Here is a 14,318-nt window from a genome sequence, read left to right as displayed (position 1 = left end):
AAAATGCAGCAATTGCTAACATGATTCGGACAGACTTAAGCATCGCTATGGGTGAGAAAGTCTCATCGTAGTCAACTCCTTGAACTTGTCGAAAACCTTTCGTAACAAGTCGAGCTTTGTAAATAGTAACATTACCGTCTGGATCGGTCTTCTTCTTAAAGATCCATTTATTTTCTATGGATTGCCGATCATCGGGAAAGTCCACCAAAGTCCACACTTTGTTCTCATACATGGACCCCATCTCAGATTTCATGGCTTCAAGCCATTTCACGGAATCTGGGCTCATCATCGCTTCCTCATAGTTCGTAGGTTCACCATGGTCTAGTAACATAACTTCTAGAACAGGATTACCGTACCACGCTGGTGCAGATCTTACTCTGGAAGACCTACGAGGTTCAGCAGTAACTTGATCTGAAGCTTCATGATCGTCATCATTAGCTTCCTCACTAATTGGTGTAGGAATCACGTGAACTGATTTATGTGATGAACTACTTTCCAATAAGGGAGAAGGTACAATTACCTCATCAAGTTCTACTTTCCTCCCACTCACTTCTTTCAAGAAAAACTCCTTCTCTAGAAAGGATCCATTCTTAGCAACAAAGATTTTGCCTTCGGATTTGTGATAGAAGGTGTAACCAACAGTTTCCTTTGGGTATCCTATGAAGACGCACTTCTCTGATTTGGGTTCGAGCTTATCAGGTTGAAGCTTTTTCACATAAGCATCGCAGCCCCAAAATTTAAGAAACGACAACTTTGGTTTCTTGCCAAACCACAGTTCATAAGGCGTCGTCTCAACGGATTGTGATGGTGCCCTATTTAAAGTGAATGCATCCGTCTCTAAAGAATAACCCAAAAATGATAGCGGTAAATCAGTAAGAGACATCATAGATCGTACCATATCCAATAAAATACGGTTACGACGTTTGGACACACCATTTTGCTATGGTGTTCCAGGTGGCATTAGTTGTGAAACTATCCCATGTTGTTTCAAATGAAGACCAAACTCGTAAGTCAAATATTCTCCTCCACGATCAGATCGTAGAAACTTTATTTTCTTGTTACGAGGATTTTCCACTTCACTCTGAAATTCTTTGAACTTTTCAAATGTTTCAGACTTATGCTTCATTAAGTACTTATAACCATATATGCTTAAATCATCTGTGAAGGTAAGAAAATAACGATACCCACCACGAGCCTCAATACTCATTGGACTGCATACATCGGTATGTATTATTTCCAACAAGCCAGTAGCTCGTTCCATTGTTCCGGAGAACGGAGTTTTAGTCATCTTGCCCATAAGGCACGTGTCAGTGTCAAAACCGGCGGATCTCGGGTAGGGGGCCCCGAACTGTGCGTCTAGGCGGATGGTAACAGGAGACGAGGGACACGATGTTTTTACCCAGGTTCGGGCCCTCTTGATGGAGGTAAAACCCTACGTCCTGCTTGATTAATATTGATGATGTGGGTTACAAGAGTAGATCTACCACGAGATCAAGGAGGCTAAACCCTAGAAGCTAGCCTATGGTATGATTGTTGTTCGTCCTATGGACTAAAGCCATCCGGTTTATATAGACACCGGAGAGGGCTAGGGTTACACAGAGTCGATTACAAAGGTAAGAGATCTACATATTCGTATCGCCAAGCTTGCCTTCCACGCCAAGGAAAGTCCCATCCGGACACGGGACGAAGTCTTCAATCTTGTATCTTCATAGTCTTGGAGTCCGGCCGATGATGATAGTTCGGCTATCCGGACACCCCCTAGTCCGGAACTCCCTCAGTAGCCCCTGAACCAGGCTTCAATGACGATGAGTCCGGCGCGCATGTTGTCTTCAGCGTTGCAAGGCGGGTTCCTCCTCCGAATAATTTATAGAAGATTGTGAACACCAGGATAGTGTCCGGCTCTGCAAAATAAATTGCACATACAACCGTAGAGAGAATAATATTACACAAGTTCAATCTGCTGAGGTATTTTGTGTCGTAACGTCACACCACTACCAAGCCTTCAAATTGTTTTTATTGTTCCATCTCAGCGCGTTTAGCGAGGCGGTTTCCTTGGCACGTCTTGTTGAAGCAGAGATCGTGTTCCCCTTATTCCGGGATTCCCATCAATACGGACGTGGGTAACCCAACCGCGCCATCAATCGCGACACTTGGGGGATAAGCGAGTTTTACCAGGCCGGTGGGGATGCGTGTTTCTGTCCGCCCATATAAGGGGATAAAGATCCAACCTTTTTACCTGCGCCTTCTTCCTCCTTGGCTTATCCATCTCTGCGAACTCGAGCTCTAGCGCCCAAGCCCGCACATCTCACCTCAACCTTCACCAAATATGTCCGGAGCGGGAGGCAAGTGGATGGCCTCCTCCGTCACAGAGGGGCATATCCAGAAGCTGCGCAGCGCCGGATACTTGTCCAGCGACATCGCGCATCGGCTCCCCGAAGAGGGAGAGCTCATCCCCACCCCTAGGCCCCATGAGAGGGTACTATTCCTTCCCCATTTCCTCCGCGGACTAGGCTTCCCACTTCATCCCTTTGTCCGGGGGCTCATGTTCTACTACGGCCTAGATTTCCATGATCTGGCCCCGAATTTTATTCTCAACATCTCGGCGTTTATCGTCGTGTGCGAGGCCTTCCTCTGCATCCAGCCCCACTTCGGCTTGTGGCTCAAGACCTTCAGTGTCAAGCCGAAGGTTGTGAAGGGCAGCCAAGCGGAGTGCGGAGGCGCCATGGTGGGCAGGATGTCCCACGTTACGTGGCTGGAGGGCACCTTTGTGGAAACCATCAAGGGGTGGCAATCGGGGTGGTTCTACATCACCGAGCCGCGTGATCCCGAATGGGCAGCGGCCCCCGAATTCAGATCCGGCATCCCCACATGGCTCACCTCCTGGAAAGAGAGCGGCCGGATTTGGGGCGATTCGGAGGAGCTGACCGGACTCCAAGCCTGCGTCCAAAAGCTGGTGGACAAGAAGCTCAAGCTTGTCAACGTAGTCCAGGTCATGCTCATCCGCCAGATTCTCCCGTGCCAACGACGGGGCTTCAATATGTGGGAGTTCGATCCGGCGCAGCACCAGACTTTGAATGGGCTCTTCGACACTACGTACGAAGAGGTCTGGAAGGTGCTGTTCAAGGGCGCCGAGGCTCCCGCATCCGCTACCGAAGATCGCGGATTCAGCTCGCAGCGTCCAGCTGACGAGGTAAGTGATATTGTCCTTTACGGGACGCTTGTTATTCATAGTTTGACTCTATGCGGGATCTAAACTCCCTTTCCTTTGACAGGACTGGCTGAAGAAGGCCGCACAGGCTATCTGTCCGGCCCCATTGCCAGAGGACCCAGCTGACGCCCGCCTAACGGGGCTGCTGGCTCCGGCACCCCACGTGGTGCCGGAGAAGAAGGCCAAGAAGAAGGCCACGGGGACTCGGAAGAGTTCCCGTTTTCAGGTGCTATCGGATGATGAATCCAAGGCCGACTCCTCCCACCAAGGCGAGGAGCAGAAGAAGAAAGCCTCTCCCCCAGCGGGGGGAGGGAAGAAAAGGAAGGCCTCCCCAACAAGGGAGGCCGAAGGGTCCAAGAGGGGAAAAACTCTTCCCCCGGACTGTTCCGCCAACGCCAGTGACGACGACGAGGACTGGCCTCCAAGGGCCAAGCCTCTGGCGAGATCGTAAGTATCTGGACTCCCGAATAACTTCAAGGTTTTCGTTTTCCGCCACATTATGTCTTTCTAATGCCGCATACAACCCTGCAGTCCACCTAAGGATGATCTCCCCACTTCGTCGAGCGGGTCCTTAGGGGCGTCGGATATGGATTCTCTTCCGACCGCCTCCACCCCCCGTGATGCAGACGATGCCGAGGTGGGATCCCAGGAAGGGACCCACCAGGAGGAGAGGGCCCCGGAGGTGTCGCAGGACAACCTCCCGGACTTTGCACCGGACTCAGCCCCGGAACCCATAGTGGCTCCGGAGTCCGGCGGGCGACCCCTTCAGAAGAAGGGCAAGACCGCGACACCGGCTGCCTCCGTCCAACCGGAGGTGCCGGATAATTTGCTGGAGGCGCTCAACAGCGCCTCCATCGAAGAGGAACACCGCATTGTTATGAGTGTGGTGATTCAGAAGGTTCAACTCACCAAGAGTGGGCTGACCGAAGCCTGCAACAGCCTTCTAACAGGCTTTGAGGTAAGAATTTCAATATATGTAAAATGGTACCGCATAGACAGTAGCCCCTGATGCTCGGTTCGGTGTTCGGAAAGAAAAGCCGGACTGAGGATCTTTAGAAAGATAAACGCAGGAGTCATGAAAATATGTCAATATGGGATTGCAGGTTGTGCTGCTGACCTCTGCCGCACTGACTGCGGAGGTCAAAACTTTGAAGGAAAACCTCGAGCGGTCCGAGAACGAGCTCGGCCATGCCAAGAAGCAGCTCGAGGAAAAAGAAGGTGAGTAATACCTTATAAAAATTGTACCTTACAGAAAAGGATTTGGTTGCAAGAAAAATGACAAGGATAACTGGGGTATTACAGGGGCCACTAACGAGGTGGCGACCCTGAAGGAGGCGGTGGCCGCGGCCGAATGTAATGCGGCTGCGGAGCGCACCGAGCGAGAGAAACAGGAGGCGCAGGTGGCGGAGGTACAGCAAGAGCTCCAGGATCTCGTGAAGAAACACGAGAGCCTGGAGCGTGACTCGAAGACTCAAGAGTTTGAGCTTGCAATGGCTCTTGAGAGTGCCAAAGCCGCTAAGGCCGAAGACTAGAAGGCCCTCCAGGAGATAGAGGCGGTGAAGAAAATAGCAGCGGGTAAGGCATTTTTCATGCAAAGTAAGCATGTGAGTGTTAATTACCTGTTGCTTACCCGAATTCGGAGCTCTCCAGGAGCATTCACAGATCTTCCCCGCAGCGTGTCCGATGCTGCCGCATTCTACCGGGCCGAGGAGGGGAGCTCAACGGAGAAGGTCTTCTGGTCTCAGTATGCTGAGGCCGGACATCCGGTGCCCCTAAGCAACCAGCTGAAGCAGCTGGTCGAGCTCCACAAGGCGGCCGAACAGGCCATGAAGGGCCTCATAGTTTGGCTGTGGCCTAAGGAGGCTATGCCTGGGAGCTACTTCAGCCTGGTGCGGCGGCTGGTGGACGCGTGCCCGTGGGTTGAAGTTATCAAGCACTCCGCCTGTATCGAGGGTGCGCGTCGAGCCCTTGCCCGCGCGAAGGTGCACTGGGGCAAGATGGATGCCCAGAAGCTTGTGACTTACCCCCCACCAGAGGGCAAGGAGCATCGCACGCCCGAGATGTATTATAGGAGTGTGCTGAAGGGCGCCCGCACGATTGCGGGTGAGTGCTCCAAAGATGTAGTATTTGAGTAGACTCGCATTTTGTTATCCTGTGCGGTGAAAACTTGGTTCATATGCGTTAAGCAACGCTTGTTAATTTAAAATATTACCTTCTGTGCGGCTGTTTATCAAATCTGAGAGATGGCAAGTCGTCGGCTTCAGCCCCCATGCCACGAGTGCTGGGGTGTTTGGGATAAACTCGAGCGCTCTTGTTCCCATTTTTGGGTCCATCTAGGGAGGCGCTCAACACAACGAACAAGGCAACCGGACTTATAATGCTTGAACACTCTCACTTAGCCATAGAATTCTATAATTTTAAATTTCGGCGAAGCCCCTAGTTTTCGGAAGGCCGAATTTGGGGCGCTATCCACGCCTTGGCCGGACAGAATCCGGCTCCTCGCTCGAAGCGGCATAAGTCTTTAGGGACTCGCAAAGAACCTCTCGAACAGCGACCAGCTCTCGCCTCATCATGACGGTCAGTTTTAGCTTTCTCCACTGAGGTGTTAACCCAGCTCAACTGGGGCGCAATCGCAGTGGTTCTCCCAGTGCTACCTTAGCCGATAAAACGGAACATAAGGTACCAAAACATGGGAGCCGGGCAAACCCAACTATTGACCCAAGAACATGATTCGGAGCCGATGCATATAATGCTATAAGTTCGGGGTGCCGCACTTGTGAAAGTGTTCGGACTTATCACACCATAACGCGGGAAACATAAGCCCCTGGTGTATTTAGCCGTACCAAAACTTACGGATGCAACATGTCATAGATGAACATATGTGTAAGAAAGAAATGCAATTGGAAGCAAAAATGTGCTGCATTGCTTTATTCAAATAAAAAGTGCTGTAAGTGCAGAACGATACAAGTGGTGCGGTAAGCAAGGGATGGGACTGTTTAACATGTCCCCCTCCAGGGGTAGGCTACGGAATAATGCATAAAACAGATTTAATGCTCATAATGGAGACCACCTGGATTTTCGTTGTAGCCTTTCTCCTTCCCTGGCTGTTGTATCGTGGGTTCGGCATGTCTGCTGCCGGACAGGGCCTCTGACGAACGGAGTCCTGTGGGTAAAAAGGAAAAGAAAAAGAAACGGCACACTTAAGAGCCCCTGGTGCGGTTGAGCCGCAGTTTGGGCTTATCGTGGTCGAGCCCCTTGCCCCATGCCCATGGTATCTTCAGAGCGTAATGGAGCACGCAAAGGGTATGTCTTAATGTTTTACAGGGGCTGGGGTTGGGGCCGCACTGTTACGCGTGCTCGAAACGTGCCAGGTGGTCGTGTTGTAGGTTACTCCGGGCACGCTTAGCTGTGTCCGGCTGCTTAGCAGCCGGACTCGAGAGTTGCCTTAAAAGGCTGCTTTGTTCTTCTGCCGCGAGAGCCGTTGTATGTTCCTCCGTTCGGAGGGAGCGTTCAGTGTTTCTGTTGACCGTGATGACTCCTCTAGGGCCTGGCATCTTGAGCTTGAGGTATGCGTAGTGCGGAACCGCGTTGAACTTTGCGAACGCGGTACGTCCGAGCAAGGCATGATAGCCGCTGCGGAACGGGACTATGTCGAAGATTAACTCCTCCCTTCGGAAGTTATCCGGGGATCCGAAGACCACTTCCAGTGTAACTGAGCCTGTACAATTGGCTTCTACACCTGGTATGACGCCTTTAAAGGTCGTTTTGGTAGGTTTAATCCTTGAGGGGTCTATGCCCATTTTGCGCACCGTGTCCTGATAAAGCAGGTTTAGGCTGCTGCCGCCGTCCATCAGGACTCTGGTGAGATGAAATCCATCGATGATTGGGTCTAGAACCAATGCAGCGAACCCACCATGGCGAATGCTGGTGGGGTGGTCCCTTCGGTCAAAGGTGATCGGGCAAGAGGACCATGGATTGAACTTCGGGGCAACTGGCTCCATCGCGTATACATCCCTGAGTGCACGCTTCCGCTCCCTTTTGGGTATGTGCATGGCATTCACGGTCCGCACCTGTGGGGGGAAACCCTTCTGTCCTCTATTGTTCGGCGGTCGGGTCTCTTCCTCGTCGGCGCTATGTAGCCCCTTGTCGCTGTTTTCGGCAATTAACTTGCCTGCCTGCTTGAACACCCAACAGTCCCTATTGGTGTGGTTAGCTGGCTTTTCAAGGGTGCCATGTATTTGGCACAAGCGATCGAGAATTTGGTCCAAATTGGATGGACCCTGAGTTGTTCTTTTGAATGGCTTTTTCCGTTGACCGGGTTTAGAGCCTCTGAATCCGGCATTGACTGCCGTATCCTCACTGTTATCGCCGTTAATGCGGCGTTTGTTTTTGTAGCGACGCGACCTGCCATTATGGTCCTTGATATCCGGACTGCCAGAATTTTTGTTGAGGTTGTTGCTGCATGCTAGCCAGCTGTCCTCACCCACACAGAAGTGGGTCATGAGTGATGTAAGGGCTGCCATGGATTTTGGCTTTTCCCGTCCTAGGTGCCGGGCAAGCCACTCGTCGCGGATGTTATGCTTGAAGGCCGTGAGGGCCTCGGCATCTGGACAGTTGACAATTTGGTTTTTCTTGGTTAAGAACCGTGTCCAGAATTGTCTGGCCGATTCGTCTGGCTGCTGAATTATGTGGCTTAGGTCATCTGCATCTGGTGGTCGCACATACGTGCCTTGGAAGTTATCGAGGAATGCGGCTTCCAGGTCCTCCCAACTCCCGATTGACTCTGCTGGCAAGCTGTTAAGCCAGTGCCGGGCTGGTCCTTTAAGTTTGAGTGGGAGATATTTGATGGCGTGGAGATCGTCTCCGCGGGCCATGTGGATGTGGAGGAGATAGTCCTCGATCCAGACCGCGGGGTCTGTTGTGCCATCATAAGATTCAATATTGACGTGTTTAAACCCTTCTGGGATTTGATGATCCATTACCTCATCTATGAAGCACAGTGATTGTGCGGCGCCTCTGTACTGGGCGATATCGCGACGGAGCTCAAAAGAGCTTTGTCTGTTGTGTTCGGCCCGGCCGGACTTACTGTGTCCGGGGTGACGATGATCGTCACGTATCGTGGGGCGCCCACGTGATCCATAGATCGATCTTGATTGTCTTGCCTTATCCTCCAATATGTCTCGCAGGTCCGGAGTGTTCCCCTGTGGCCTTGTGCTTTTCGAGCGATGCCGGGGTACGGGTCTAGTGAAGGGCCTTGAGGCCTATCTGTCGCGACCACAGGGTGGTCGATCAGCCATATTGTCTCCTGGTGAAGCGGGATCATATGCCTCCACCTCTAATCGGGGGAGCAGCTTACGTTTGGGGTAGCTTTTGGAGGGGCGTTCGAGTTCCTGCTCTTTGGCCGCGAGGACTTCGGTCCATCTGTCGGCTAGCAGATCTTGATCAGCTCTAAGCTGCTGCTGCTTTTTCTTGAGGCTGTTTGCCGTGGCCATAAGCCTGCGTTTGAAATGCTCCTGTTCGACGGGATCCTCAGGCACGATGAATTCGTCGTCGTCGAGGCTTGCCTCGTCTCCGGAGGGAGGCATATAGTCCTCTACCTCTTCTTCGGCCGCTCTCTCGTGAGGGCTGGCGTCCCCCTCCTCCTATGCTGGATCTTGCTGGAGTGGGTTGTCTTTGGCGGAATCCGGTGTATTATTGTCTCCGGTGCCGGAATCCTCATTCTTGCTATGGCGGGATTTAGAGCGGCGCCGCTGACGCCGACGCTTGGGCTGTTTCTTGGAGGGGTCATCCTCCGCTATTCCTTCGCCGTTCCCATCTTTTGGGATATCCACCATGTATATGTCGTATGAAGAGGTGGCTTTCCAGTGCCCGGTGGGCGCTGGTTCTTGGTCGTCTCTGGCATCATCGTCCATACCGTCGATGTCCTCAGAGTCGTAATCTAGCATGTCGGTTAGATCGTCGACAGTGGCTACCAAGTGGGTGGTGGGTGGGCTCTGAATTTCTTCGTCGTCCGCATCCCAACCGTCCTGGCCGCAGTCCGGCCAGGCCTCTCCTGATAACGAGAGGTACCTTAGCAAACTCAAGATGTCGCCAAAAGGTGAGTGTTGAAAGATGTCCGCCGCGGTGAACTCCATGATCGGCACCCAATCGGATTCGACTGGAGGGGACGCGGGAGGTCCGGAGTCCGGCAAGGAGTCCGGCACCTCGGAGTCACGAGCTTCATGGGGGACAAGATCGGTGTTCGGCTCTATCGCCGTAGAGGTTGCAGCCCCCGAGGTGGTGTCTAGCCATCCATCCTTGGTCTGCGCAGCCGGCTCCGAGTCGAAGATCGGAGCGGGTTTGAGTGCGGCCTCTAGGGTACTGTTCGGCTGCAGAGCTAAATCATGCCCATCGTGACAGTACGGCACGCTCGGCTGTGGCTCAAATCCATCGAGGATCAAGTCCCCACGGGTGTCAGCCGTGAAGTTCAAACTTCCAAATCTGACCTAACGGCCAGGGGCGTAGCCTTCGATCTGCTCCAGCTGGCCAAGCGAATCGGCCCGCAGTGCGAAGCCGCCGAATACGAAGATCTATCCGGGGAGGAAGGTCTCACCCTGGACTGCATCATCGTTGATGATCGAAGAAGCCATCGAGCCTATCGGTGACGACACAGAGGAACTCTCAATGAAAGCACCAATGTCGGTGTCAAAACCGGCGGATCTCGGGTAGGGGGTCCCGAACTATGCGTCTAGGTGGATGGTAACAGGAGACGAGGGACACGATGTTTTTACCCAGGTTCGGGCCCTCTTGATGGAGGTAAAACCCTACGTCCTGCTTGATTAATATTGATGATGTGGGTTACAAGAGTAGATCTACCACGAGATCAAGGAGGCTAAACCCTAGAAGCTAGCCTATGGTATGATTGTTGTTCGTCCTATGGACTAAAGCCATCCGGTTTATATAGACACCGGAGAGGGCTAGGGTTACACAGAGTCGGTTACAAAGGTAGGAGATCTACATATCCGTATCACCAAGCTTGCCTTCCACGCCAAGGAAAGTCCCATCCGGACACGGGACGAAGTCTTCAATCTTGTATCTTCATAGTCTTGGAGTCCGGCCGATGATGATAGTTTGGCTATCCGGACACCCCCTAGTCCGGAACTCCCTCAGCACGGTTCGCAAGAACCAAGTGATTCATAATCAAGTGATTCCAAATGCCCATCAGCATGGAGTTTCTTCATGTGCTTTACACTGATATGACCCAAATGGCAGTGCCACAAATAAGTTGCATTATCATTATTAAACTTAAATCTTTTGGCTTCAACACTATCAATATGTGTATCACTACTATCGAGTATATTTTTACACGCACATTTTTTCTCCGTGCCGAGACGTGGCACACCCTGCCCCGCGGTTTTGGGGTCCTCCCGGGTGGTGCACGCATATATTCTTCCTGACGTGGGACGCCCTACCGCGTGTTTTCTGGGTCCTCCTCGGTCGTAGCGCCGAAGTAAGTAAATAAGTCATCAAATCACGAAAGACCACCTTTCTTGCCGAGTACATCAGTGAAGCACGATGGCTAGCTAGTTGGGCTAGTTTGACAGATTAGCTAGGCCGCCGCCACATATGTTTTTTCACCCCTTTTTATCTACTTGCCGGCAGGTAAATTTAAATATCCACTCAATAAAAATAGACCACTCAGCAGGGGTGCATGACCATAAAAGATATACTCATATAAATAGAACAACCATTATTCTTTGATTTAAATAAATAACTGTCTCGCATTAAACAAGATCCAGATATAATGTTCATGGTCGACGCTGGCACCAAATAACAATTATTTAGGTCTAAAACTAATCCCGATGGTAGATGTAGAGGTAGCGTGCCGACCGCGATCACATCGACTTTGGAACCATTTCCCACGTGCATCGTCACCTCGTCCTTAGCCAATATTCGCTTAATCCGTAGCCCCTGTTTCGAGTTGCAAATATGAGCAACATAACTAGTATCAAATACCCAGGCGCTACTGCGAGCATTAGTTAAGTACACATCAATAACATGTATATCAAATATACCTTTCACTTTGCCATCCTTCTTATCCGCCAAATACTTGGGATAGTTCCGCTTCTAGTGACCAGTCCCTTTGCAGTAGAAGCAGTCAGTTTCAGGCTTAGGTCCAGACTTGGGTTTCTTCTCTTGAGCAACAACCTTTTTTCCGTTATTCTTGAAGTTCCCCTTCTTCCCTTTGCCCTTTTTCTTGAAACTAGTGGCCTTGGTGACCATCAAAACTTGATGCTCCTTTTTGATTTCTACCTCCACAACTTTTAGCATCGCGAAGAGCTCGGGAATAGTCTTGTTCATCCCTTGCATATCATAGTTCATCACGAAGCCTTTATAGCTTGGTGGCAGTGATTGAAGAACTCTATCAATGACACAATCAACTGGAAGATCAACTCCCAGTTGAGTCAAGTGGTTATGGTACCTAGACATTCTGAGTATGTGTTCACTGACAGAACTATTCTCCTCCATTTTGCAGCTGTAGAACTTGTTGGAGACTTAATATCTCTCAACTTGGGCATTTGCTTGAAATATTAATTTCAACTCTAGGAACATCTCATATGCTCCATGACGTTCAAAACATCTTTGAAGTCCCGATTCTAAGTCATAAAGCATGGCACACTGAACTATCGAGTAGTTGTCTGCTTTGCTCTGCCAGACGTTCTTAACTTCATCAGTAGCATCTGCAGCAGGCTTGGCACCCAACGGTGCTTCCAGGACGTAATTCTTCTATGCAGCAATGAGGATAATCCTCAAGGTACGGACCCAGTCCATGTAGTTAATGCCATCATCTTTCAACTTAGCTTTCTCTAGGAACGCATTGAAATTCAAAGGAACGGTAGCACGGGCCATTGATATAAAACAACATAGACATGCAAGATACTATCAAGTACTAAGTTCATGGTAAATTAAAGTTCAATTAATCCTATTACTTAAGAACTCCCACTTAGATAGACATCCCTCTAATAATCTAAGTGATCACGTGATCCAAATCAACTAAACCATGTCCGATCATCATGTGAGATGGAGTAGTTTTCAATGGTGAACATCACTATGTTGATCATATCTACTATATGATTCACGCTTGACCTTTTGGTCTCAGTATTCCGAGCCCATATCTGCATATGCCAGGCTTGTCAAGTTTAACCCGAGTATTCTGCATGTGCAAAACTGGCTTGCACCCGTTGTATGTGAACTTAGAGCTTATCACACCCGATCCTCACGTGGTGTCTCGGCACGATGAACTGTAGCAATGGTGAATACTCAGGGAGAACACTTGTACCTTAAAATTTAGTAAGGGATCATCTTATAATACTACCGATGTTCTAAGCAAAATAAGATGCATAAAGGATAAACATCACATGCAACCAAAATATGTGACATGATATGGCCGTCATCATCTTGTGGTCATGATCTCCATCATCGAAGCATCGTCATGATCTCCAACGTCACCAGCGCGACACCTTGATCTCCATCATAGCATCATTGTCATCTCGCCAACTATTGTTACTACGACTATCGCTACCACTTAGTGATAAAGTAAAACAATTACATGGTGATTGCATTGCATACAATAAAGCGACAACCATATGGCTCCTACCAGTTGCCGATAACTTTGTTACAAAACATGATCATCTCATACAACAAATTATATCACGTCATGCCTTGACCATATCACATCACAACAAGCCCTGCAAAAACAAGTTAGACATCCTCTACTTTGTTGTTGCAAGTTTTATGTGGTTGCTACGGGCTTCTAGCAAGAACCGTTCTTACCTACGCATCAAAACCACAATGATTTTTCGTCAAGTGTGTTGTTTTAACCTTCAATAAGGATCAGGCATAGCCACACTCGATTCAACTAAAGTTGGAGAAATAGACACTCACCAGCCACCTATGTGCGAAGCATGTCGGTAGAACTAGTCTCGCGTAAGCGTACGCGTAATGTCAGTCTGAGCCGCTTCATCCAACAATACCGCTGAATCAAAGTGTGACATGCTGGTAAGCAGTATGACAATTATCGCCCACAACTCTTTGTGTTCTACTCATGTATATAACATCTACGCATAGACCTGGCTCGGATGCCACTGTTGGGGAACGCAGTAATTTCAAAAAAATCCTATGAACTTGCAAGATCTATCTCTAGGTGATGCATAACAACGAGAGGGGCGAGTGTTGTCTACGTACCCTCGTAGACCAAAATCGGAAGCGTTATGACAATGCGGTTGATGTAGTCGTATGTCCTCACGATCTGACCGATCCTAGCACCGAAGGTACGACACCTCCACGATCTGCACACGTTCAGCTCGGTGACGTCCCACGAACTCTAGATCCAGCTAAGGTCAAGGGAGAGTTTCGTCAGCACGACAGCGTGGTGAGGGTGATGATGAAGTTACCGGCGCAGGGCTTCGCCTAAGCACTATGACGATATGACCGAGGTAGAAATCTATGGAGGGGGGCACCGCACATGGCTAAACAATCAACTTGTGTGTTCTAGGGTGCCCCCTGCCCCTGTGTATAAACGAGCAAGGGGGCAGGCCGGCCGGCCTCTGTAGGCGCGCCACAAGAGGGGAGTCCTACTAGGACTACTAGTCCTAGTAGGATTCCACCAAGAGGGGAAGAGGGGGAAGGAAGGAGAGGGAGAGGGGGAAGGATCTGGATACCCATGTTGGCTCCCACATGTTCCATGATGATCTCATCGAATGAACCACGATGTCGAGGATTCAGGTAATCCCGTATACAATTCCCTTTGTCAATCGGTACGTTACTTGCCCGAGATTCGATCGTCGGTATCCCAATACCTCGTTCAATCTCGTTACCGGCAAGTCACTTTACTCATACTGTAATGCATGATCCCGTGACCAAACACTTGGTCACGTTGAGCTCATTATGATGATGCATTACCGAGTGGGCCCAGAGATACCTCTCCGTCATACGGAGTGACAAATCCCAGTCTCGATCCATGTCAACCCAACAGATACTTTCGGGGATACCCGTAGTATACCTTTATAGTCACCCAGTTACGTTGTGACGTTTGGTACACCCAAAGCACTACAACGGTATCCGGGAGTTA

This window comes from Triticum aestivum, chromosome 7B (assembly GCF_018294505.1).
Source record: "Triticum aestivum cultivar Chinese Spring chromosome 7B, IWGSC CS RefSeq v2.1, whole genome shotgun sequence".
NCBI classification, from domain to species: Eukaryota; Viridiplantae; Streptophyta; class Magnoliopsida; order Poales; family Poaceae; genus Triticum; species Triticum aestivum.
This window is presented reverse-complemented; position numbering follows the sequence as displayed.